We start from the raw sequence: 25,028 nt of genomic DNA, 5'->3' as shown, positions 1-25,028 counted from the left end.
GAAGGCATGATGACTATGACTGTGATCGCTCCTCTTCCCAGCCTCTTTGGGTGGGCCTAAATGCAAGAGACTGCAGGCAACACATATTCATAAAGATACATTTTCATTTCACTCGGGAGCAGGGAAACAGCAAACAGAAAATTACACAACAAGAAAACAAATACCTAACAAAGACAACCACAGGACTTAAACAAAAACTAGACTTATGAGGGGATGAAGTGTGGAGAAAAAGGGCAGAGAGTCTCAGGTGAGGGGAATAAAGTGATGAGTCAGAAGAGCAGGCAGGGAGCTTATTGGTTGGGAAAAACAACTAATCAACTAACAACTAACAACTAACAACTAATGGGACTAATGAGAGTGATGCAGGACAGGTGTGTAGGTAGGTAACTGAAGGAAAGTCAGCACAGGAACACAGGAGGGAAAGAACATAGTACAGAGGATCAAGAGCGCAGTCTTCATAATAACAAAACTAACTAAAACAAGCATCTTAAATGAGTCGATTAAACTTAGAAAAATCTTTTGAAAAATTCTGAAGGCAACACAGCAGACTGTGAGAAGAATTAACATGTAATCGCCCCTTAAAAAAGCTCGAAAAATTATTTGTGATTTACAAAATGAAAAACATTATTTTATTTTATTTTTCATCTAGTTTTCCACACAGCAAATTAAATGGAGGAGTTTCGCCTCCCAGAGTGTGCTTGACAGCTCTTTAACACCTCCTGAACATTTGAGTATGTATAGTTATTTAGTATTCACAATTCCTCGCAGTAGTGATAGCCTGGGCTGTTTTGTCCAGGAATATCCCTTAAATAAAAATGACTGAAATGATAACAGCAACAATGTGCAAAATTTGGAGGGCGCTTTTAAGAGCCCTTTTCGCCTCCTCATTCTTCACAGAGAAACGTAATATAATACAACAATGGTCTTTTCATCCTTTCCCATTTCATCAATGCATAAGCTACTTATTTGGTTTATTTCAAGTGTATCCAGCCTTGTACATGGAGACTTGCTTCCCCACATGCTGTAACAAGTCTCTGACTGGCACCTGTGGGCGGGCAGGGAACAGGATGTTCCAGTCCTCGACTGTTATCTTTCTAAAGTAACCTGCAACACCACATCATGTAGTTAATGGCATAGCCCCTGCCTCAGCCAGTAACACAGGTTAGTAGGTATTAAGCTGGACAGGCTAACATTTGCAGCCGACATCGGAGGGGATAATCAGACTGTTTCTTACTTAAAAATGAGAGACCATCCTCCACACAGAGTACTGCTCTTATTAGAGCCCCGTACTCACAGTTCCAGTCATTCGGAACGAGATGAGCGGAGAGCAGCAAGGTTCTGCTTTAGAGCTTAAGACAAGAAAATCTTAAATCTAATACATGAGGCAACATAAATACTGTCAGTCACAGGGAAATTCAGTGAGAGCTGTTGATTAAAGTCCAAATGATATTAAATTGCATTTCTGGTTTTTGTTAAAGCACACACAACTGCTCTAATTGCTTCCTGTGTTCACTTTTTAGACCTTTATATTAGCATGGATGGTTTCATGAAGACACTACTTAAGAAATTAGCAAAAGCATCACCTTTCTTCTTTTTACTAAAACAAATATATGAACAATCCAAAAAACAATTACTTTTAACTGCAAAAAGGATGACTAAATGACTTTAACTAGATTTTAATGTTTGATGCAGCTTTTTTGTGTTTTTGTATTGGACTACAATTGGGTGTTCATGTTATTCTCACCGCCCCCTGATGTGATGACTGAAAATATAAACATGCTGTCACAGTCCATTTTAAAGTATAAAAAACAAATCAGAATCACTGTTAATTGGGCTTTTTTCAACAAATCATCTTTGGATAATGACTTTTGTGTTTCAGCTTGGACCTTGAGCTGCTTTGTGTGAAACACACAGCCGCGGGCACAAACACAAATACAGATGAGAGACCATACATGAGCTTTCATCTTTCCATGTGCCTCGCAGACACACAACTGTGGTCAAAACATGGAAGGGTTACAGGTTTTCAACTGTCCCCAGGCCTTCTGCTCCAGCTAAAGAGGAAAAGCTGGATGTTTGTGTCAAACAGACTGTGGGACTGCAGGTCTGTGGCAGCAGAGACACAAGATTTCTCTTTGAAACTAAAGCTTCAGTATAGAAATATACCAAGCACCGTGTCATCTATCGGTTCAATAATTTCATTCAACCTGGAGAACAAGAAATTTGTTTTTTTCATTTTTTTCATGCCTCAAAAAAGAAAACTGAGAAAATGCCTCCAGTTTTTTTGTAGAGCCTGCGCGTCATTGAAAAAAAAAAAAATTTGTGAGGTGACTACACCACTATGAAAAGTGATATAACGAAAAGTGACTTCATAAAGTAAAAAATTGCAGGAAATACAAGTGTCAGCAGGAAAAGTGGTATTATGAGATAAAAGCAGACATAGCAGAAATAATAAATTGGGTTTTAGTAATATAGCCTACAGTACGTGTGATGTCTGAATGTAAAGCAGTTTTCAGTAATGCATTTACTAACTTTTGACGTTTGTTTGATCCCAAAAGACTTCCTAAAATGATGCTTGCACAAATATAACGTGACACAGTGCAGTGAAAATGTGAACAGGGATTGGACCCTAATGACGACACCTGATGAGGCATATATATAATCTACATAATCGTGAGGCAAGAAGCTGTGATCACATGAACTGTGCACTGCAGACTGTCCTCCCATATGCCAGCTCAGAGCTGAAAATCAAATAGTTCAAATAGTGTACATAGTGACATAGTCCATATAGGGAGGAAGGTCCCGGTGGATGAACGGGTCAAACAAACACAGGACTTTGACCAAGGAGACTGCTGTTTGTGTCCTGTAGGAAACCAAAAGTCAATTGCTATGTTTGGAATAACATACTAACATAAATACTCCCAACTGATGGGTCACAGTCCAAAAGTGGGCCATGTAATGTAATCAACCGATGAGTTGAGTTACATTACATGAAATAAAATTGTGGTTATTTAAAATGTGTGGACCTTGAACTAATGACTAACAAGAAATCTGGACCCATCGTGGGACCAGTTGGGAGCCACTATACTAAGATACTGTCTTACTCATACCTACTTTGTATGTACTAAATACTGCCTAATAGGAGTAGAACTGCAGAAAATACTTAGTCTAAAGGTCAGGAGTGAACTTTCACACACAACAGAAAGCACTTGTGTTTTAGGAATCACCTGCAGAGATTAGGCACTGGTTCACATCCAAAGGGCTGTCGGGAAGTTATTACCTTTTTCCTACTGTATACACTATAGCAGGATTAAGCTTAACCAGCATTTTAATGGAAACCCACGTGGGAGCTGATAGTGTATCTTATCCATAATAAGCATTGCAGCATCCTTGCAGGATCCAGCAAAGTAACTGTGACAAACAAGCAAAGCAGACACTGCACCAGACTAAATGAATCTCATTTTAACTCAGAGGTGTTTTACATTCTTTAGTTATATCTACATATTGTTTACAAATAACAATGTAGATTTTTTTAAAAAAAATAACTGATAGATGTGTGACATAAAAAGGGGAGAGAAGGAAGAGACATATATAAGAATAGACCACAACCTGTATAAATGTAGTTAAATGAGGAGTAGGCCATTCTGATAGGTGGAGAAGGTAATTTTGTCGGGTACAAATATAAATTAGAAAAGAACACAACCTGTATAAATGCAGTTAAATGGGGAGTAGGTAATTCTGTCAGTTACAAATATCTATTTGAATACACCACAACATGTATAAATGAAGTTCAATGGGGTGTAGGGTAGGTCATTCGGATATGTGGAAAAGGTCATTCTGTCAGTGACAAATATATGTTAGAATAGACAACAACCTGTATAAATGTAGTTAAATGTGGGGGTGGGTCATTTTGATAGGTGTAGTAGGTCAGTCTCATAGTTGGAGGAAGTAATTCTCTCAGGTACAGATATCTATTAGGATAGACCATAACCTCTACTATCAAGTTAAATGAGGTAGTAGGTCATTCTGATAGGTGAAGGTCATTCTGTCAGGTACAGATGTCTTTCAGAATGGAACACTTCTCATGTAAATATAGTTAATTGTGGCATAGGTCATGTGAAGTAAGTCTTCTTTTCAGGTACAAAAGTCTACCAGAATGGACGACTTCCTGTATAAACATACTTAAATGTGGTGCAGGTCAATCTGAAAGGTGCGGTGGCTCATTCTGTCTGGTACAAATATTCACTAGATTGGACTATTTCCTGTGTAAATGTAATTAAATGTGGGGTAGGTCATTTTGTCAGTTACAAATATCTATCAGAATGTACTACTTCCTGTATACCTGTCATTAAATGTGGCATAGGTCATTTTGACAGGTGCAGTAGGTCATTCTGTCAGGTACAAATATTTATCAGGATGGACGACTTCCTGTAAAAATGGAGTTAAATGTTGCATAGCTCATTCCGATAGGTGCAGTAGGTCATTTGGTCAGGTTCTAAGATCTATCAGAGGGGACTACTTCCAGTGTAAATAAAGTTAAATGTGATCATTCTTTTAGGTGCAAATGGTCAATCCTTCAGCTACAAATATCTATCAGAATGAACTACGCCCTCTATACCTGTAGTTAAATGTGTCGTAGGTCATTCTGAAAGGTGCAGTACGTCATTCTGTCAGGTACATACATTCAAAAGAATGGACTACCTTCTGTGTAAATGTAGTTAAATGTGGCGTAGGTCAGTCTGTCAGGTGAAGTAGATCTTTCTGTCACAAATACTGATCAGAATGGGCCACTTCCTGTGTAACTGTAGCTAAATTTGGCTTAAGTCATCTAACAGGATTAATATGGTCAAATGTGGCATAGGTTATTCTTTCAGCTGGAGTAGGTCTTTCTGTGAAGTACAAGTATTCTTCAGAATGGACTGCTTCCTGTGTTACTGTAGTTAAATGTGGCGTAGGTCATTCTGACAGGTACAGAAGGAAATTCTGTCACATAAAAATATCTATCAGAATGGTTGATTTCCTGTATAAATATAGTTAAACTTGGCCATTCTGTCAGGTGGTGTAGGTCATTCTGTCAGGTAGCTGCAGATATCTCAGAATGGATGACTTCCTGTATAAATGTAGTGAAATGTGGGGTAGATCATTCTGACAGGCACAGTAGGTCATTCTGTAAGGCACAAAAGTCTATCAGAATGGATGACTTCTTGCATATGTGGGATTGGTGATTTTAACAGAAGCGGTAGGTCATTTGGTCAGGTATTAATATCAGAATGGACTACTTCCTGTATAAAAATACGTAAATGGGGAGTTGGTCATTCTGTCAGGTGGAGTACTGCAGATCTTTCTGTCAAGTACAAATATTTATCAGAATGGACAAATACCTGTCTAAATGTAGTTAGATGTTGAGTAGATCATTCTGTCAGGTACAATTATCTATCAGAATGGACAAATTCCTGTATAAATGTAGTTAAATGTGGCCGAGGTCATTCTGTCAACTACAAATATCCTTCAGAGTAGACCGCTTCCTGTGTACATTCCTGTATACACAATAGTGCAGATACTTTCAGCATTGTTTTAACCTTCTCAATTAACATCCACTACTTCCTTTGACATTCATCCAGTTCATCTGCTAGCTGCTTTAGTTTAAAGCAGTTCAGCTTTTATTTTTGCTAATTTTTCAGATATTTCTGGCAATTTGTAATAAATTTCACAATTTTCAACCATAGTTTTGAATTCATTTCAGCTTTAAACATCTACACGCATGTTCCACAGAAAAGGCATTTTCTAGTTATCACATTGATGTTTTTAAAATGATGGAGCTCTAATTACATGTGTATGATCTGACTTTGTCATATGAAGACCAAAACACCTCACCAAGAATGCTGCTAAGCTGCAGACCAATGTTCAAGACCAACAAACAATATTAACAATGTTAGATCACCCAGCCACCATCAGGCATCAATATGACATCACAAAGACATTTAGGTTCATAGTTTTACTTTATTTAATTTCAATTTTAATTAATAAATACACAAGGTATAAAAATGCCAGAATTAGTCAGGAGGTTATTTTCATCTGTTTGACTCTTTCGGACAGAAGTTGAATTTGGTTTGAATGAAAACTGTGTTAATTAAACATTAAACATCATTAGAATTTCACATTGTGTAGATGTTAACATTATGATGTTTTGCAGATGTTGGGTTTTGTCCTCCACACCTTACAAGTAAATGTGGCTATTCTGTGTCAAGATTAATTTAGCATGAGAGGTTTGGAGGATACTGGAATTTGGTTGCCAAATAACACAATTTAAAAACTACAAAATATTAATTTCTTCTTTTGAAAGTATTCTGTGTCAATGTTGGCATTCATTGTCCCAACATTGAATTATGGTCGTACAATATTAGACCCTAAATTCAACCAAAAATCAATATCCAGTGACATGGGTGGCCAACTGGGGCAAAACATAAACTTTTCCTAACCATAACCATAACCATAACTTGCCAACCTTAACAATACATAAATCACAGCATTAATGAAACAGAACTTAAAAAAAATATCCACAATGTTTAATAACATGCAAATGTTACATCTCTGTAGTTTGCACAAACATTTATCCTGGCGATTTAATTATTTTAAAAAGACGATAAATTGCAAGGAAAATTAACATAAGTACCATGTGCTGTGATGAAAAATTCTCTTAGCAGCAGATGCTCATCATAAACCAGATTGCTTGTTTGATGCAGATACAGCCTTGTGTGTTAAACAGTGCGCCCAAGGGCCTGGATATAACAATAAGGATGCAGTACAGACCATCAGAACACTGGGGTGAATAAAGAAAAGAGATAATAAGCATAACCCTAGATGAATGGTGTTTTGTGCTGTGCGGAAGCCTCGGGGTGGAGCTGCTGCTTGCAAACAAGTGGTACTCACTGGGGGGATGAACGCTACAGAATATGTTGGAGCCTGACTATCAAGATGACTGAAAGAAAGAGTAAAGACAATAGTTGATGTTCTTATTTACTGGAGGTAAAGCCCAGGGGATCTCAGTAGACCCTTCATCAGAGCTGTGGCAGCAGAAAAGTAATTAGACCCTCCCCTGAGAGCATTTCCATTAATTAGAATTATTCAAGGGTGTCCTTGTAGTCAGAGGTCACCAGGAGGGTGAATGAGAGCCAATCAAAAAACGTAAAGGAAAGGTTAAGAAAAGAATTTGGGGTAAACAAACCAAACAAATATACAAAAACACTCAGATTAATTAACATGGTATTTAATGCCATTTTTATGCATCTAAGGTCCAGAGTGTCAGATTTAGGGGGATATACTGGCATGAATGGAATATTGTACAATAAGTATGTTTTCTTTAGTTCTTAATCACCTGAAAATAAGAATTGTTGTGTTTTCGTTACCTTAGAATGAATTGTTTATATCTATGTAGGGAGCGGGCCCTTATCTATGGAGTCCGCAGTGTTGCACTGCTATGTTTCTACAGTAGCCCAGAACGGGCAAACCAAACAATCGCTTCAGATCAGCCCATTGGCATTTTTGCATTTTCACGTCTTTGCATCTTTGTGTGTGCAACTGTAGTTAGCATCCCATTGGTGATAAGAGCATCAGAGATACAGAGATTTGTAATGTGAAACTGCTTTATTGAGTGTTTTTACCGGTTTAAATTATCTGGTCCATTTGTTTTGGACAGGAAGAGACATCTGCAGATAAATCAGTTCCTGGTAAAAGTATTTCTGAATGTCTGGAGCTGCTTGCACCAACTGATCTAAACTATGCCTGGTCCTAACTGCAACGGTCGGTCATTGTTGAGACCAGTTTTTAGAACGCACTTTACGTCAGTTGCACCAACCAAACTTGAGCCTAGTCTAGTTATGATTGGTCTTAGCTACAACTGGTCTTAGTGATGTGCATTCAAGTGAATACCCAGAGACTACGGCTATTGCCAAACAGCACATGTGTTGCTAGGATACATTAAGATTCTTCTGCTGTCTAGCTAATGTAGCTAATCATTCATTTCTGCAACATTATTATGGAGGATCTTAAAAAAAGAAGCAAATTTCACAGTCACTGAGATACAAAAATTAATAGAGCTGAACAGGAGAGCTGTGTGCTCCCAGGAGAGAAAAAGTAAACAAAGTTGGCTTATAACTCATGGACAGACAATGTATTGTTAGCAGTAAGGACCACACAAGGGTCTGATGCCATTAAATCCCCTGAAATCTTATACACTGGTCCTTTTGACTTATCTTTAACTTGTTTATAAATGCATCAGTAATTAAGCTAGAAATATATGCAAGTCTGCAAGAAGACAAGAGGGCAATTGAGTTTCCAGAAACATGCACAAAGGCTGTTAGCTGGTATTGTGCATATTCTATAAATTTGACCTAAGAAGCAACATAAAGCTGTGTCACTTGCAATTTTGACCCCTATTATTCTGACAGTATTTCAGAGACTGTGGCGTAAACTATGTGTATATTGCTGCGGTTATATCTGTGATTATAACTCTTATTTTTACTTTCCATGGAAAAACTGAGGTTGACCTTTTTTTGATTTTGACCAAAACAAGTTTAAACACAGGCCCCAAAGACGAAAAACATCTTTAACTTTCCTCTAATCTAAATCTGGCCGTCATATTTTGCTCAGCCATTTGATGAGTAATCTCTTTATTGAAATTTTAAATGAAGGCACCTCCACAGACAAGGTTCTGAGCTACAACCAGACTCCTGTGTAAATGCCACTGAATCACACACTAATAATTTCAAATAACTTATGTGTGCCCTGTGCAAGTTCAAATGGCCTCATCACTCATTCTCAGTCCCAAGCCAGACCATCCTCTCTTACATCACTTCGACAGTATAAAACCTAATCAGAGACAGTCATTTATCCTGCTGAAGGAATATGACTGCCATTACTGGACTGAAAGTGCTGTGTGTGCAAGTACACCACACACTCATATATAATGCCTATCAAAATGCTCATTAATATTGTGAAGCTATTTCCAGCTTCTCTCACACTGTTCTTATGCTAACGTGCGCAGTGAAGCACCACATCCTTTGTTTGGCAGATGGGGTTAGAGATGATGACCCAAGGCCATATATTTTTGGACAAAATTTTAGACTTCTTGTGCCACCTTGTAAAAAATATATCAAGAAAGTCTTTAATGGCAATAGTATAAACCACAAGGTAGCTGTTCGCTTATTGTAGCGATTAATAACTTGCATTATTTTGCATGGCTTTCATGTAAAGGGACAAGGATGACATTATTTGCATTAACTTACTGTCAAGACAAATATCACAACTGCTAATAAACATGTTGGCTATATTGAGTAATGAAATCATTCCCATTTACAGCACGCTGATCCATCACATGTAACGTTTGGTTGTTGCTGCAGATCAAACAGATGGCAGACAATTGCACTGAAAAATGATCTAGTTCGACATTTTGCATTTGTTGGCTCAGTGCCGTAAAACCTGACTCAAGCATGGCAGTTGATGTCTTTTTGTAATACAAGCAGATGGAAACAGGGGACTGCAGACAGAAAAAAATGGAGTAGATGTGTTGTGAAATGTTTAATGTGATGATTAATTGAAGGACAGCCTCTGTAACACTGACAGAGTTTGTAGTTTTTTGCTTGTGGTTTCAAGTTGACTATTTGTGTGCTTTGCTTGGCCTTCCTGATTAGGATCCCAGTGTAGTAGAACCAATAAAGAAAAAAATGTCAAGAAAAAACACCCTTCAGGTCTAAATAACTTTTTGTGAGCGGATCCTTGCATTTGATTGAGAAAGGATCAGAGTGCTTGTGTGTGCCTTTCCTCACCTCTCTTAAGCCCTCAAAAAGGGCGTCGTCTCACCCTAATTGACCGAAAGGGGATACGCAAGCTGTTTTCAATTCTTGCACAGGAGTCAGCACCCACATCCTTAGGTGACAACAGGTGATCTCAATAACTCTCCAATCAACTCAGGGGAATTGGGAAATTCAGCTAAAATGAATTGGAAATGACAACAAAGGCTAGGAGCTGCCATAAACTCCTGCTACTAACTAGTTTTGCCAAGATTGCTTAAATTTGCAGGAGGACACAAAGTTATGATGACCTTTCAACACCCCAGACAGATGTCTTGTGGTCATGCTGTGTGGATTGCATTTACACCTGAGATCTGATCACAATTTGAGCCAGACTGGAATTGCAGCCTGGCCGATCTGATTGTATGTGTTCTGCTTGCATTTACACCTCACATTAACATGCTTTTTGCCTTATCCAGGTAATGTATACAGATCGCATTTTAATAACAATTGTAAACAATATGTAAAGGTCAACCTTTTGTTTCCAACATTTGTTTTGAAGATATAAAACACTGAAAAAAACAAGCCAGGCAAATACACCACGTAGATCTCATCCATTATTCATACTCATACCTACAGAAAGTTATGCACCACACTTTATGTATAACCTATGTATTCATGAGCTAGTTATTTGTGTATATCCCACATGAATGGGAAGGCTGTGATCATATGACATTTCTCACTGATGGAAGTAAAGAAGGAAGTAGTATAAGTCCCTGTAAGGATGCAGGTTGGGGAGGTGGATGCATCAAACAACACAGGTCTTTCCCCCAGGAGACAGGTGTTTGAAACAGTGTAAAACCAAGGAAACTCTGAGTTATTTTAACATATGCCATCACTTGTTTCTTTTCCTTAATCTAGTCTAAGTGACTTTACCATCAGTAGAGAACCTCAGTGGTGGGGCGCTAATTCATTAGACATCATACAAACAGTTGTATACATATTTGTGTAAGATATCATACAAACCACTGTGTAAATTGCACATTTACCCAAAATACAACTATTATGCCACCTTAAAAAATAGGTTGATTTAAAAAAAGGAGAAAAGTAGGGTAATGAGAGGTAAAGGGTGGCCACATTCTGCAGCTGAAATACTGTCAAAATTATGTACTGGAAAACTGGCCAATAAAAAAAAGATTATTTAAAAAAAGGAAACAAATATAAATAACCAATATTCATGGTAAACATTGGCCTAATGGTCTCTCCTAATCCCCTTTTTCTACTCAGAGAATCAACTTTGACCTCAGATTCAGCTGTTTGGTGAAAGTTTTCAGTTTAATTGCCCTGTCTGGGAAGCCTTCCAAAAGCACACTCACTGAACCCGTTACTTCTTCTTCATCCTTGAAGCCTTTTCTCTTAAAACATATTGCTTTAAAATACAGTCATAAACTATTTTATGATGCTTACCTGAGTCCAGCTGGTAATGGCGGGGTAATAAGCAAGGTAGTCCAGACATCTTTGTCCCTAATCACTTGCTCTGGCATTTTTCTGGGGGATCCCGAGGCATTCCTAGGCCAGATGGGATTTATAATCCCTACAGTGTGTTCTTGATCTGACCCAGGGCCTTCTTCCAGTTATTTTTCCTCTGAGTAGCTCTACAGGATGGCATTATATTGATTTTAATTCAACTGTGACTGTGAACTTTCCCTTACCTTATCCACAAGGTTTAACTGCGTCTCACCTTGACAAACTTGACTCAGCTAAGTGTGCAGCAGGTGTTATAACTAAACGATAAAGCGGATGTTGAAAATGAAAAGTAATAAGACAATGAGAAATATGATGAGGTAGAAGGTTATAGGTTGCCACTGCCACAATAAATCACTGAAATGCAGCAGGTGTCTCGAAGAGAGGACAGACAAACAGACAGCTGAGCACACACTGCCACTCTAAGCAGGACCAACACACTCAGAGGTGCCTTATGTAAGCAACACACACATGCGGACAGCAGACAGGCAGTGACTGTAATGATGCAGCCACAGTTCCCAACAGTCAGTGGCTAATGCCGTGTGCAGAGGAAGGACAAGAAAGAGACTGTCAGGCACAAACTAGACAGAGACAGGGCTGGTTATATGACAGTGGAAATAGATTACTTTTGAGTTTGGGGTTTGAAGTTTTTCGGTTTTGAAGAATTAGCTGGAGGAAGTTGGCTAAGTTATGGAGCTTGGCAGGAAAATCCACTGCTGCCTCCTTATTTTTCTCCTTGATTCTTGAGACAGCAAGAAAAATGAGATCCTCTCAGGACACCAGGGGACGGAGAGGTCAGATAAATAGGATGGTGAGCACTTTCAGTGATTTACACTTTACTCAAGTGGTTTAAAGTGAAATCCAGCTTGATTTGGGAGAGGAGGTGTTCAGTGCACGTATGGACAATTCTTTAAGATGAACAAATCCTCAAGATGAACTGACAACACTGAATCATTATTCACTGATTCAATCAGTAGCTTTTTTGCTTTGAAGTTTCCCTCACAGGTGACTGAAAGTGCAGTTACAAGCTCAGCAGTGATTTATGAAGGAGAGGCCAAGAATACTCTTCAATAGAAATACTTGTATAAAACATTCTCAAAGTAAATCAGTTAAAATGTATTTATGTATATTAAAAAGGGGAGGGGTTAGATGATGATGATGTCATGATAGAACGATAATTACCACCTTGAGGCTACAAAATAAAGTGTATAAACATGTCTACATGTCTACACCATTCTGATTCTGTGAGTGAACTGCCAACATGTTCTTATCTTATCCCAAATCATCACATACTGCCACTTTGTCAGTAGACTTTTGCATCTACATATTATGCTCTAAGTATCCCTCTGTATCTGCTGTTGATTTTTCAGGATGCCACTACTGACACCAGGATGTCAACAAAAGCACATGGTGAGATTACACTGCACAGCATATGGTTATGTTTATGCAACAAAAGCACACGGCAACTAACACCGGGACATTAACAAAAGCACATGCTTACAATAAGGCAAAAAGTCATAGATGATTAGGTTTAAGCAAAAAGAGCAGGTGGATAAGTGTAGAACAAAAGCATCATATTCAGATGGGAAGCAAACACTTATTTTCTATTCGAAAGTGCAGGTTTGGTTGGATCCAACCACTACACTTCCCTCCCACCCGCCATACAGAGATCATTGTAGTCCTTATATATATTATATATAAGTCATTACTGGCAGCATTTTCAATCTGATGCTATCCAGTGGCGTACAATGCAGACGTAATGGTGTCCATCCAGCTGTGTTCTCACCTGATGCAGATCATCTGCACATCATGCTGCAATGGCAGGTCCTGTCCAGCCATCCACTGGCGAATCATAACACCACAATTGGTTCTGTCCGGTGTATTCTCAGCTGACGTTGTCCAATGGTGTAGCATGCAGATGTAAAAGGTGGCTATTGGCATCAGGATTTTACACGAAAAACGGAAAAAGTGACGGTATTTGATGACTTTGGAAGAGGCTGCAACAGTCCATCATGTAGTGTCAGAGGTCAAGCAGGAAATAAATGAAATCATGACAGAAAGAGTGGAGTTACTGAAATGTGAATACAAATTAGATGGATAAAGAAGCTAATAAATGAAAAGTTGGAGCAGAAAATCTCAAAGACAAAAAGAAAAAGGTACTCAAGACTGATGCTGCAAAGTGTTTCTAACGATAGTGGCAGCAATAACAATAACAACAGTCGTCAACGGCGCCAAATGAAGAGGAGAAATGAATAACATGGTCAGATAAACAACAGCAGGCTTATACCAGCAGAGCAACATTACAGGCCAGCAACAAGAAAACGAGGTTACTGCTGAGGACAAGAGACATAGCATTGCAATGATCCAGTCCAGAGATAAAATGCCTGAATGTTGTTCCCAGTCTAACGCTGACCACAGAGCCATAAAGTCCATATTATCAATACATTCCTCTTCAATAAATGGAAATTTGTAGCTTGTGAATTCAACTGGTTATCAATTTTAAATATCCAACCACATTTCCTGAGTTTAGACTCACTATTAAACAGAAAAGAGGACAAAACTCAGACATTCCAAAAAATGACTGACAATTAAATAAAATAAGCTACGGACACTGTGGCAGGTGCACCAAGCTTTATTAGGCTGTAGAAATCAAACAACCTGCCACTTGAAACAGCAGAACAACATATCACCAAGGCAGTCAACATAGAGTGGTATAAACAATAGCAACTTGACAGCAGCTGCAGCTCACAAACACACATAGTAAAATAAAAAGAGCACGGCACAATTTTTGCACGCTGCACAGCACACACAGATAATGTTGTTGATGCTCTCATCAGGAGAGAAAGTTACATCCAGCAATTAGTTGTTGCATAGAAAAGTCCTCCACAATCTGTTCAGGTTCAACTTCTCTGCTCATTCATTCTCAAAGCACAAAGCACAAAGCACAATATAACCAGTTCACTCAGCCTCTCTGTCCCACTGCACTCCTTGAATTTAAATAATTTTGGTCTGAATGAGATTAGGCTCGGCAGTCACAACAGAGAGTGTTGTCACAAACAGCAGAAAGGCTACACACACCTCACTGATGATAAAAGTTTCAAACTAAATGTAGAAGTCAACTGGGTGGTGCATTTAGTCAGTAATTGATTAAGGTAGATGCAATCTTTGTTGATGAAATGACGTTATACGTAATTTTATTGCATTGTTGTGCACATTTTGCGCTGTTTGCAAACTACTTGGCATAGCCTGGATATAACCACGCCTCGTGTACCTCTTGTCCCCCCTGACACTCAGTCATTGAACACACACATTTACAACATGTACGTTTTGCAGATTGTTAACTAAGTGCAGTGTCACCTCTCTGGAGCTCTGACCTCCTGCAGCTGCAGACACAGCAGCTTCTTCTCTGCTACAACTGCTGAACCAGCTCCCTTAATTTGTACAATTCTCACAAAGTTTATCAAGACTCATTGGGAGTGTATCTATGATGATGATAATGATTTCTTTATTCTGTGTCCTGCACGCAAACATGTGTCCAACCCTCATGGGTTTCCAAGAAACCATTCCAGCATGGTTGCAGTGATCAATCTAAAATACATGTTATTTTATTGCTTAGTTATCAAACGTAATATTGTGTCCTCTACCCCAGGCCCGACAAACAAATTCTGCAACATAAAAGGTCAAAAAACTCAAAATTTTCATGGTCATTCGACCAAAATAAATCAATATAAATGGAAGCCATTTAACTGAAAATTACATTCCTTATATATATGACAGTAAAACAAAAAATAAATAAATAACCCCATTCTCAATTTCTCCTGTGTCACACAATAAACAAAGTCTGTCCTCCTCAGGAGTGATATTAAACTTACCGGTCTTAGGTTAACAGGTTAACAGTAAAATTCCTCAGCATAACTGTGCACATAGGGATCTCTATTTTTGTTTAAATTATCCCCCAGAGTCCACTGTTACCCAGCTCAATATTCCTTTAAAGGTATGTGCATGCTTTAGTGGCATTTCACAGTAAGGGTCGCAACTGAAACTTCTCCCAGAGCCAGTGTTTAACTTGTCCATTCTGGGTTACAGTAGAAACAACATGGCAGACTCCATGGAAGAGGACCCACTCTGTATGTAGATATAAATGGCTCATTCAAAGTTAACAAAAACACAGTGATTTTTTTGGTTACAGGTGATAATACACTGAAGAAAACACAATTATGAATGTTATATAATATATCTCAGTAAAGCCTACACACTGGACCTTAGGTATGACACACTATGAAGACATTTCAAAGGGTCTAAAGTTATCAACATTTTACCGTTGTAAAAGTTGTTTTTGTAACCCTTTGACAATATGTTAAAATCACCCACCTCCAGTTTATAACTTATCGATCCTTGAAACATATGTCCCCAAGACAGTTTTGTTGATTTTAGACATTGATGTCACCCCAGTGGTTGAACATATTTTTCATTTGAACTGCGAAGAAAGCCCTTACCAATCTCTTACAATGGTAGATTATATCAAGAGACACACTTGCCTGGAAAAAAAAGGACCCTGGAAACATACAGTACACAAACTTGAGATAAAAATTGCAAGTACAAATAAAATAATTTATTTACTTTGTACTATTTTATTTTATTTTAGAACACAAAACAACAACTTTGTTACAGTAGCAAACTAGACCTGCATGCAGTTTGAAATAAATGAACCACATAGTCAGTGACTGTAAGAATCTTGAAACTGAAATGAACAAAACAATTCAAGTTGGCAGGTCAGTTTCAGAATTTCCACCTTTATTTAGCAGCCAATTGAAGTTGGTAATGACGTGTGTGACTTCAAAGAATTTGGAAGTTTTAATTAATGTTCTGGCTGCACAGAATGTTTTGGTGAGTTTTTAATAATGTGTTTTTTATAATGAGCTTTGGTTGGCCAGATAACGGGACCTTACAACAATCAAAAGTTTCATAAATGTCCACATGGACCAAACATTGAATTATTGTAACTTTTTTTATGGACTGACAGGAGCTTATTATATCATGACCAAAAGGAAATAAACAGAAAGTGTCTGAAAAATGAGAGTGACAATGCAGACTGAGACAATCACAGGTCAGAGATGGACACAAGATAACAATGTTATCTTTATGAAGACAAAGAAAATGTTTCCTTTTCGTTGAAAACATAAATTGTTTTCAGACGGAGCTGGAAGTAGAGCAAGAGAGGGTGTAAAATACCAGCTGCAGGAAAATTGAAACTTAGAAGAAAATTGTGGTTTCAATGAGATGAATGTATGGGCTTTACTGTACACAGCCCAGTGGATCCAGGCAACAAAGGATAAATGGGTATCTCAAATGAAAAGATCTACACCGAAATGAATTCAGCAAATGCTCCCCTCTCTTTTGCAGGGGAGCCTGTGCTGAGGCGAGAACAAGCCCATGCTGTAACACTAAAATATAAATTTGCTGAAATGATACACAGATGCTTTATGGAGGGAAACAGGCAAACATACAGGACCATTTCAGAAAGCAAATTCAACAAAGTGGAGGTACTTCTGTGATAGTGGGCTACTGAAAACCATTAAACAGGCGGATAAAGTGGGACATGTTGGAGAGAGGTGGATCAGTACCACTACGTTTGTCTGTAACATATAATGATCATAATGAATAAATATGAGCAACACCAAATTGCAACAGCAGAACGTGGCTGCTGCCAAAAAGATAGCTGGAGGAAAACTGCATGTGTAAGTAAATAGGCTTATCACTGCCAGGTCATTAAAGCACTGTGGGGATTTTTTTCATTAATACAGTATGATGTCTTCACACTGAGGCGGTGGAAGGATTTTCAAGTCACAAAGCTTTGCTTTGCTCTGTGTCCCCTAAAGGCTGCGCTGATGTGATTGTGAGTGCAATCTATTGCTTCAGTCACTCTCGAGACTCCAATGAAGGAATTTCAGCACACTTAATATTCAACCGTAAATTTAATTCTGTAAATATACTTTGCTAGTATCGAGACTGTCTTTTGTAGTGTGGAAAAAAATGTATGTGTGACAAAAAATCATCACCTTCATCCACAAGACTCTGGTTACATTAATGGTTCATTTTTTTATTATGTTTATATAGCAGGTGAGCAGGTTAGCTTAGCTTCAAACTGAGTCATTGTCGTGAGACAGAAAAAGCCAGGGCTAAGCTCAACTTTAGCTTGGTAACCCACTAATCCTGCTTCGTGAGAAAGGCCCTTGAAAACAAAATCTTAATGTCACATCTAATCCTGGAAGCCTCCATGCCCCAAAGTTCTTTTCAACTAAGCTTCTTCATGTAGCCACTTGCAGTGCAGAGTTGAACTTAAGAATGGAAAATAAGCTCTTTTCATCTTTCATAGGCCCTTACTTTAACTCGTGTGTGCTTTACATAAATGTTTACCAACTGTGGCTGCAAATTAAAATTCAACAGCTTTTAGTTTGTATACATAAATAAGCCTCACAAGAAAAAAGGATTACTGAATGGAGGACAAGCCTTGGAACAGGATAGATGCAGTAAAATAATGAAATAAGAGCATGCATAGCAAAACAGCTGTAACAGAACACCCTCCCTGAATACAAGGACAAAAACTGTACACTGAGATAAATTATCCAGATTTTGTTTTCCTTCTCTCAAAAAAAGTTCAGAGTCAAAAATCAGCAAAGGATGGCACCTGTTTGACTTTCTTTCTTCTTTCCTCTCCATGTCCTATTTAGAAATATTGTCACACATTCCCTCTAGTGACGAGGAAACCACCTCCCAAGCTGTCACAATAAACAATGGCTCCCAGTGGCACTGACCTGTAACTCAACTTTTTCTGCACACAAAGTCTGCTCTGTTACTTTAACAGTACACACGGACTCATGCTCTGCTCTCATTAACATAGCAAGATGCCCGAGACACGTGAGATACACCTGCCCTCCTCTAATCTCTCAGTGCAGGTGTAGTAACATGATGCACATCAGATTAGACTTGTGTCTGTATCAAATGTGTTCTTATCCAACACAGGTGGACCATTGTGTAGCTATTGAAAGGAAAGATCTTGTTTAAGGGAATAATTCTGATTTTTTTTTTTTTTTTTTGGAGCGGGGTTGCACAAGGTTCTTATCCGTAGTCGGTCATGGCGGTTAAATACACACCAATATTCCTGTATTATTCAGAATATGACAATATTCTGAATTTGATGTGGGTCATATAAACAGCATATTCTGTTTAAATATTCTGAATTAGGACATTTTTCTAATTTAGGATTTTCCAATCTCAGGATATAATGTTATTATTCCAGTTTAAGAAGTATTAGGGGCATATGTGTCTCAACTGGGGATTTTACTGCAGTTTGCAACACATGGCCGGTCGTCTTTTTTTGGTTTGCTCTGTGCGTTGTCATAGATACATTGTACACAACCAACTCAGCAACAGTTTGCAAGGCTGTGGGGTAGAGATGTATGCAAAAGAAAACCCCACATTTCTGGTCAGAAGCAGAAAGACAGCTGCTTTAAACTTTATGAAAGGCCTAGAAATCAACATATCATAGCACCAACCTTTTCGAGGAGGTGAAGGAAGAAAACAGAGAGTCCAACAAGTCTACCTCAGTAGGAAACTGTGAAAAACTCCTATTTAGATGCAGAGAAGCAATATAACAAGTAGCTCCAGCTGTTCTACTTCTTCATATTTTGATGTAATAAACGACATGTCAATCGCAGTATACATGGCTGCATGTAAATGGGAGTGTTAATAAAATATTCATGTTTATTAGACATGTGAACAGCTCAGTAGGAATACTGTAATTTTTGCAGTACAGGCAAAAACCAGACTATTTGTGCATGTCAACGTACTAAGTGTATGAGTGTGAATTGCAATAATGGAAGCAATGTAACCGCTGTGGAAAGGGGGTAGGAGCAAAATGTATTTTAGCCACCACTTAAAAATATTATGAAAGTTTAAGCATACACTAGAGTATATAAACCTTTTTACCTTGCTGCAGACAGCCCTTTCACATGGGAGAGCATAGAGCTTATCAGCCTATTGGTGTGCATTATGTAGGCTACTTTAACCTTTAATAAAAAGTAAAAGGGTGAGTTAAATAAAAATCCATTCCCCCGTTAGAGTCTGCTGTGTCCTGATGACATTAGACTTTTGGAATACTAAGTGTGTATAAGACTCATTTAGGTCACCTTTACTAGTCTGTCTTTGTTTTCACTTAGTCTGCTTATTATTAAGAAGATTGTGGGTTTTTTTGGGGAGGTTTTTAGTTTTCTGTGTTCTTCCTTTCCTGTGCTTCCTTTCCCTCACTTACCCAGCTACACACCTGTCCAGTATTAGCCCCGTTAGTCCTGCCCTGTGTCTGAGTTTTCCCAGACAATCAGCTCCCTGCCTGCTCTTCTGCCTCATCACCTTATTGCCCTCACCTGAGCTTCTCCTCAATTTCTCTCCACCTGACCTTCATTCCCTCGTCACTATAGTTTGTGTTCAAGTCCTGGGCTGCGGTCAATAAGTTCAAATAATTTCCTTTCCTAACAATTTTTCCTTAACCGTGAGAGAAAACGTCATGAGGTCGAGGAAAGATGTTAAGGAGAATTAGCTATAGAGACCAAAACCATTATTTGTACCAGACTATTAACATGTTTATTTCTGCTGAAAAGTTGGACATTTTAACATGGGGAGTGACTGTTTTGGAGACAGCCTCAAGTGGCCAGTTGAGGAACTTTTTTAAGCATTGGCTTCATTTCACTATCGGACAGGTGACAGTGGGCACTCAGCCGTGTGCACAGACCCAGCAGTCCTCCTACATCCTTCTGGTTTTCCAACATGCTCTGCGGGCCCTGGCTCTCCTCTTACCCACTATGACTTCCTCTCCAGCCCCTGTAAAGCTTATAGCATGGCATAGGCCCTGGCTTTACTTTCAGCCACATGGCTTTAACACATAGCCCCTAAGCAGCCTCCAGGAAGCCCCACTGACCCAGGCTGTGCTCCGTTCCTCTGCTAGAGAATCAGAGGGATGGCAGCTGGGTTCTTGCCCATGGCCCAGGGTCCTCTGTTGGCTCTCTTTCAGTGTGCACATACCTCTGGATGTAGCTGTGGACATTGTCTTTGTTTTTTTCATTTCCTGCAGTGCCTCTCTGAAAGTTTGTTGGTTATGACTGGATGAATGGCAAAACACATCAATCCTTCGTACCTGCAGACCACCCATTCTAGCATCATCCAATGCTTACTGAGATAGTAAAGGTCAAGTGAAGAGAGTGGTCATTTTTTATATACCTTTACACAATTGGACTTTCTTTTTGTAACCAGTGGAATTGCCCCTTGCCAGCTACAAGACAGAACCAAGCTTAAATTCCAAAGTTGTCAAATACCACCACTTTGTTAGTGATTTTGGTGTAAGATACCAATGTCAAAAGACACCTTTTACGGTGGTGTGATACTCCACCAGGTGGTGTCAGTTTGTAACACTGCCAGTTACAACATGATATAAAGAGCTGGAGGGTCCCTCTAGGGTGAGCGGGAGGGACCGTTCATCGGTCCAACAAACCCCGGACTTTTACCCTGTTCACTTCCCAAATGAAAGTTGAGCCAAACCATGTTGTTGTTTTCTACACCTAACTAACTGTACCTTTGTTGCCAAATGTTAACCATGTGCTTTTGTTGAACCCCTGGTTTTGGTTGCAATGTGCTGTTGTTGAATAATTCTGGTGTTGGTTGCCATGTGTTTGTTTTTTTTACCTGATCCTAACCATTTGCTATTGTTGACAACTTATGATGAGAAAATGTTGGTGTTTCCGCATTGGCTTCAGTTATTAGATATGGAGATAACCCCTTGGTATACCCTCCAAAGAGCTGCTTGCATGGCTGTGGACTCTTGTTTTCTATTACTGTTCTTCACCAGATATTCATCACACTGCTTGTTATGCCTCAAAATTTATATCTTACAGTATGTCACCGATTTGACTGTGGTATCATGTAACCCTTCTTGAACAGTGTGATATGCAATGAACATGAGCAATCACTGATTTCATGCAGTCAGTAGGATCCTATAAGAGGGACAGTATACATGCATATGATTTTTACATTTCATTAAGACAAACAGACAGAGAGGGATTGAAATTTAATATCGATATTTTAATTTGACACTTCAAAGCAAGATGTCTTACTGCTGGGATTTGCTGTTTTCTCTATTCAAGTGGTGCGTCAGTGAAGGCTTGTGCTCAAAGCCCCTCTGCTCTTATCTCAACCCTGAGCCCAGGATAAGACAGGACAGGACTTGCTGTCTTAAGTTGGCCCTCTTTAGGCAGTTTGGCTCCTTGCCTATATCCTATTCTGACCTGGAAATGAAAGGCATGGAGTGAGGGCTCTGGAGAGATGACAGAGCTGTGTCCCCGTCTCCCTGACAGAGCTGATCTTTAATACAGCTTTGCCTCTCCTTAGCTGTCAATCTGCTCTCCCTCCAACCGATAACTGGCTGTTCTTGCCGTCTCCTAATTGTGTCTCTTAAGCTTAAGTTTGTCATAACATATTGGTGCATGGCATCGTGGCGGTTATGAGCATGGACAGCCTTGACTGCTCTGACAGCTCGGTGCTTTCCAAGCTTATGCCTCAGATGCCCTGTAGTGAAATTGAAGACTTTTTTTTTTCCCTTGATCCTTGTCCATATTTCAGCGACACATTTCGCAGTGCAGAGGACAGAAGAGTAAGACCACCTCCTCCATCATCCTGTGGTGTCACAGCAGTCCAGCTGAGGTGTAGTCGTGTTTGCACAGCATGCTACACTTCTCTGTGGTCACTGGCATTTAGGAATCAGTTTTCTCTGGGACATTTTCACGCTAGCAGGGATTTAATAACACATTAAGCTAGGACATAAATGGTTGTCATTAGTGTGCAAAGGATGAAGCTGCCAATAACTTGCTTATTAGATATAGGTAGGGACGTCAGTAGATATTTAAACAGATCATTTGAGAGAAAGGTGTGCCATATGGAACAGCACCAGTGGCTAATTTCTGCAGCTCATAAGCCCTTCAATTACTGTGGAAATATGTTAATATGGATACTGCTTTCCTCAACCTGCCAGAAATTACAAACTGAGAGTAAACTAATTAAGTAGGGAAGACAGAACCTGTCCTTCTGAATTGACATCACATTCACCAGATTGCATGCAGATTACACTGCATTTACCCAGTAATGACTAGCTAAAATATCAGAGAAATGAGCGCTCTGAAAAACTGTGCCTAAAATACTTAATTTTCCAGAGTTGAAAGATTTACAAGAAAAAACTAAACTAACAATTGAAGTGTATGAATATGTTCCTGTTATTTATAAGGTCAAACACATACATATTTATTATCCCTATGCTGTAACTAAAACCATTATATTGTTGCACTCTTCACCCTGGAGTTAAAGTATGTGCTTTTGCGTAGAGGTGCAGGTGTAAGAGCTGGTCTAAGAGATTGGACAGGATAAGTTTCAGCATCAGCAGCTCGACTTGCTGTGCTTAGAGTGCAGAACGACTAGACTACAGATATAACTGAGTTTCCGACCTGTGACTCACACGGTCTCTCAGGATTCAGCTTCTGACTGAACCTCTGATAAAACGGTTGGTTTCCGATTGCCTGTTTCTCTGTCCTGATTATTAACGTCTCTTGTGTGTAGCTGTCTCAGTCTTGAGGCGATGAGGCAGTTTTTAGACTCTTCCTGTGTGGAAGCTCCTCTCGGTTTCTTCCTGCAATACAAATAACCACAAACATGCATATTGTAATCATCATCAGAAGTAAGTATCTTTTCCCATTATGGATTTGTTTTGGGTATTATCCTGCCCAGATATCCATGTTATCCTGTACAGTTTGTACATAAGCAAAGGTTGGTACAATGTGTTAAACAGCTCAGGCATCTCTGGTTCTGTTTTGAAACTGGTTTTACTTTTATTTATGGGACAGAAACACTGCTCACACTGCTCTGTACTGCATGAATGTCATGTAATGAACCTCAAGGGTGGGTCCTTAAACTAATATTATTCTCAATACACACACTGCCCTTGAGGCATATCATACAAACATTACACATGATATTGGTTTCTGTTGCCACAAGGATGACACTCATCTGTATTGTACCTCCCCATTGACCCTAATAGCACAAATCATTGTGACACTCTCTGCAGCTTTCTTTACAGTCTCAGACACTAAAATTCAGTAATAAAAAAAAATCCCCCTAAGGGACCAAAAAGCTTACTGTAAGTGGTGTAGATACCTAAACTCAAAATAAATCACCACATAAAATTGGATTGAGCTAAATTGATGTTGTTATCAACAATTACTGCACAGTGCCCCGTCCTGTTCCCTGGCAGCTGGAGCTCTATTCGGGGCAATCCGATTGGTTGTTCTTAAAACAGATAGCATGCGCAAAGAAGGCTGGATCATTTTATTACCCCTTTCAAACAATGCCACATCTTAATCAAATGACTGTCATTCCCTGATAACCCAGCCCCTCCCCAGGTCTGGAAGAAGTATAAAACAGATCAAGTCACAATGGGCAGCTTGACCATTTCTGGAGTCCCCTGATGTTGCCATCGCACAGGGTGACACTCTACCTAACCTATTATTATTTGTTCCTCCCATACTTCTTGGGCTGATATTTTGGCTTTGTTGCAGCCTCAAATGCCTGATTCATGGGAGCTTTTACAACAAACTGCGATGCATTGTAGGCATTTCTTTTGCAACGACATTGCGTGTGCAAGTGTAAATTGCAAAAATAGTTGTGATGCTGTCACAGATTAACATCGGGGTCCTTGGGACAGAGAATTTATCATTATGAGAATTCAGCATTTCCCGCAAAATTAGAATCTCGTTCGGTCACGTTTGGGACCAAGGACCCAAAAGCAGACAGACAAACAATAGTGCAGGAGAATGATGGACAGGCTAAGGTGAGGGCTGATCAGTGTTTCTGTGGTTTTCTTTGGCTGGAGGTGTGGACAGGATGGCTGGCAGTGAATCCTGGCAGAGATCACAAAATATGTCTTAGCAAAAAAAGGAAGCGGGCAAAAGATGGAAAAGATCAGAAACAGAGCTGGGCTTGTTTTGCAACAAACTGTGTTCGGCAACAAATCGGCAGGGAATGATTGTCGAGCTGGCTCTCTTGTAGGATGCAGGCTTGATTGCAGGCAGGTGTGTGGATTGATGAGTGCCACCAGGTGTGTAGAGTGAAGGAGTATAGACAAGGTGCGGAGGGAGAACAAAAGAGAGACAAAACCAAAAAACAACAGGCACACACCAAACATACAAAAGTGACTGGAAAAAGTAACCAAAAAAATCACGCAAACACACAGGAGTCACCTTGGGCCGATTGTCACACTTTGTGGGGGTACAGGTGGGGTCAAAAGTGGGTTGGCTGGGGACATCAACAGCTAATTGCTGTCTCTTCCTGCTCTTTCTGCCCAGTTATGTGATCAACAATACGATCTAATCCTTAGCTGTCATTTTTTGTCACTTGGACCAAAGCCCAGCAGCAGCAGCAGCAGCAGTTAACATCCGACATCATGCTGTTAATCTTACAATGACTCCAAAAGGGTTTGATTCTGTAATTTAATAGGTTGATAACAGTTGGGTTACATTATCCATGTGATACTAACAGCTAGCCCTGTCACTGTGTGTTTGTCCGAGGCACAGAGCTGCATTCCTGCAGCAGCAGTCTCATTAGAGAGAGAGGGGTGCTGAGCGGATC

Source organism: Plectropomus leopardus, chromosome 1 (genome assembly GCF_026936395.1).
Source record: "Plectropomus leopardus strain MGB_pleo_1.0 chromosome 1, ASM2693639v1, whole genome shotgun sequence".
Lineage (NCBI taxonomy): Eukaryota > Metazoa > Chordata > Actinopteri > Perciformes > Serranidae > Plectropomus > Plectropomus leopardus.
This window is presented reverse-complemented; position numbering follows the sequence as displayed.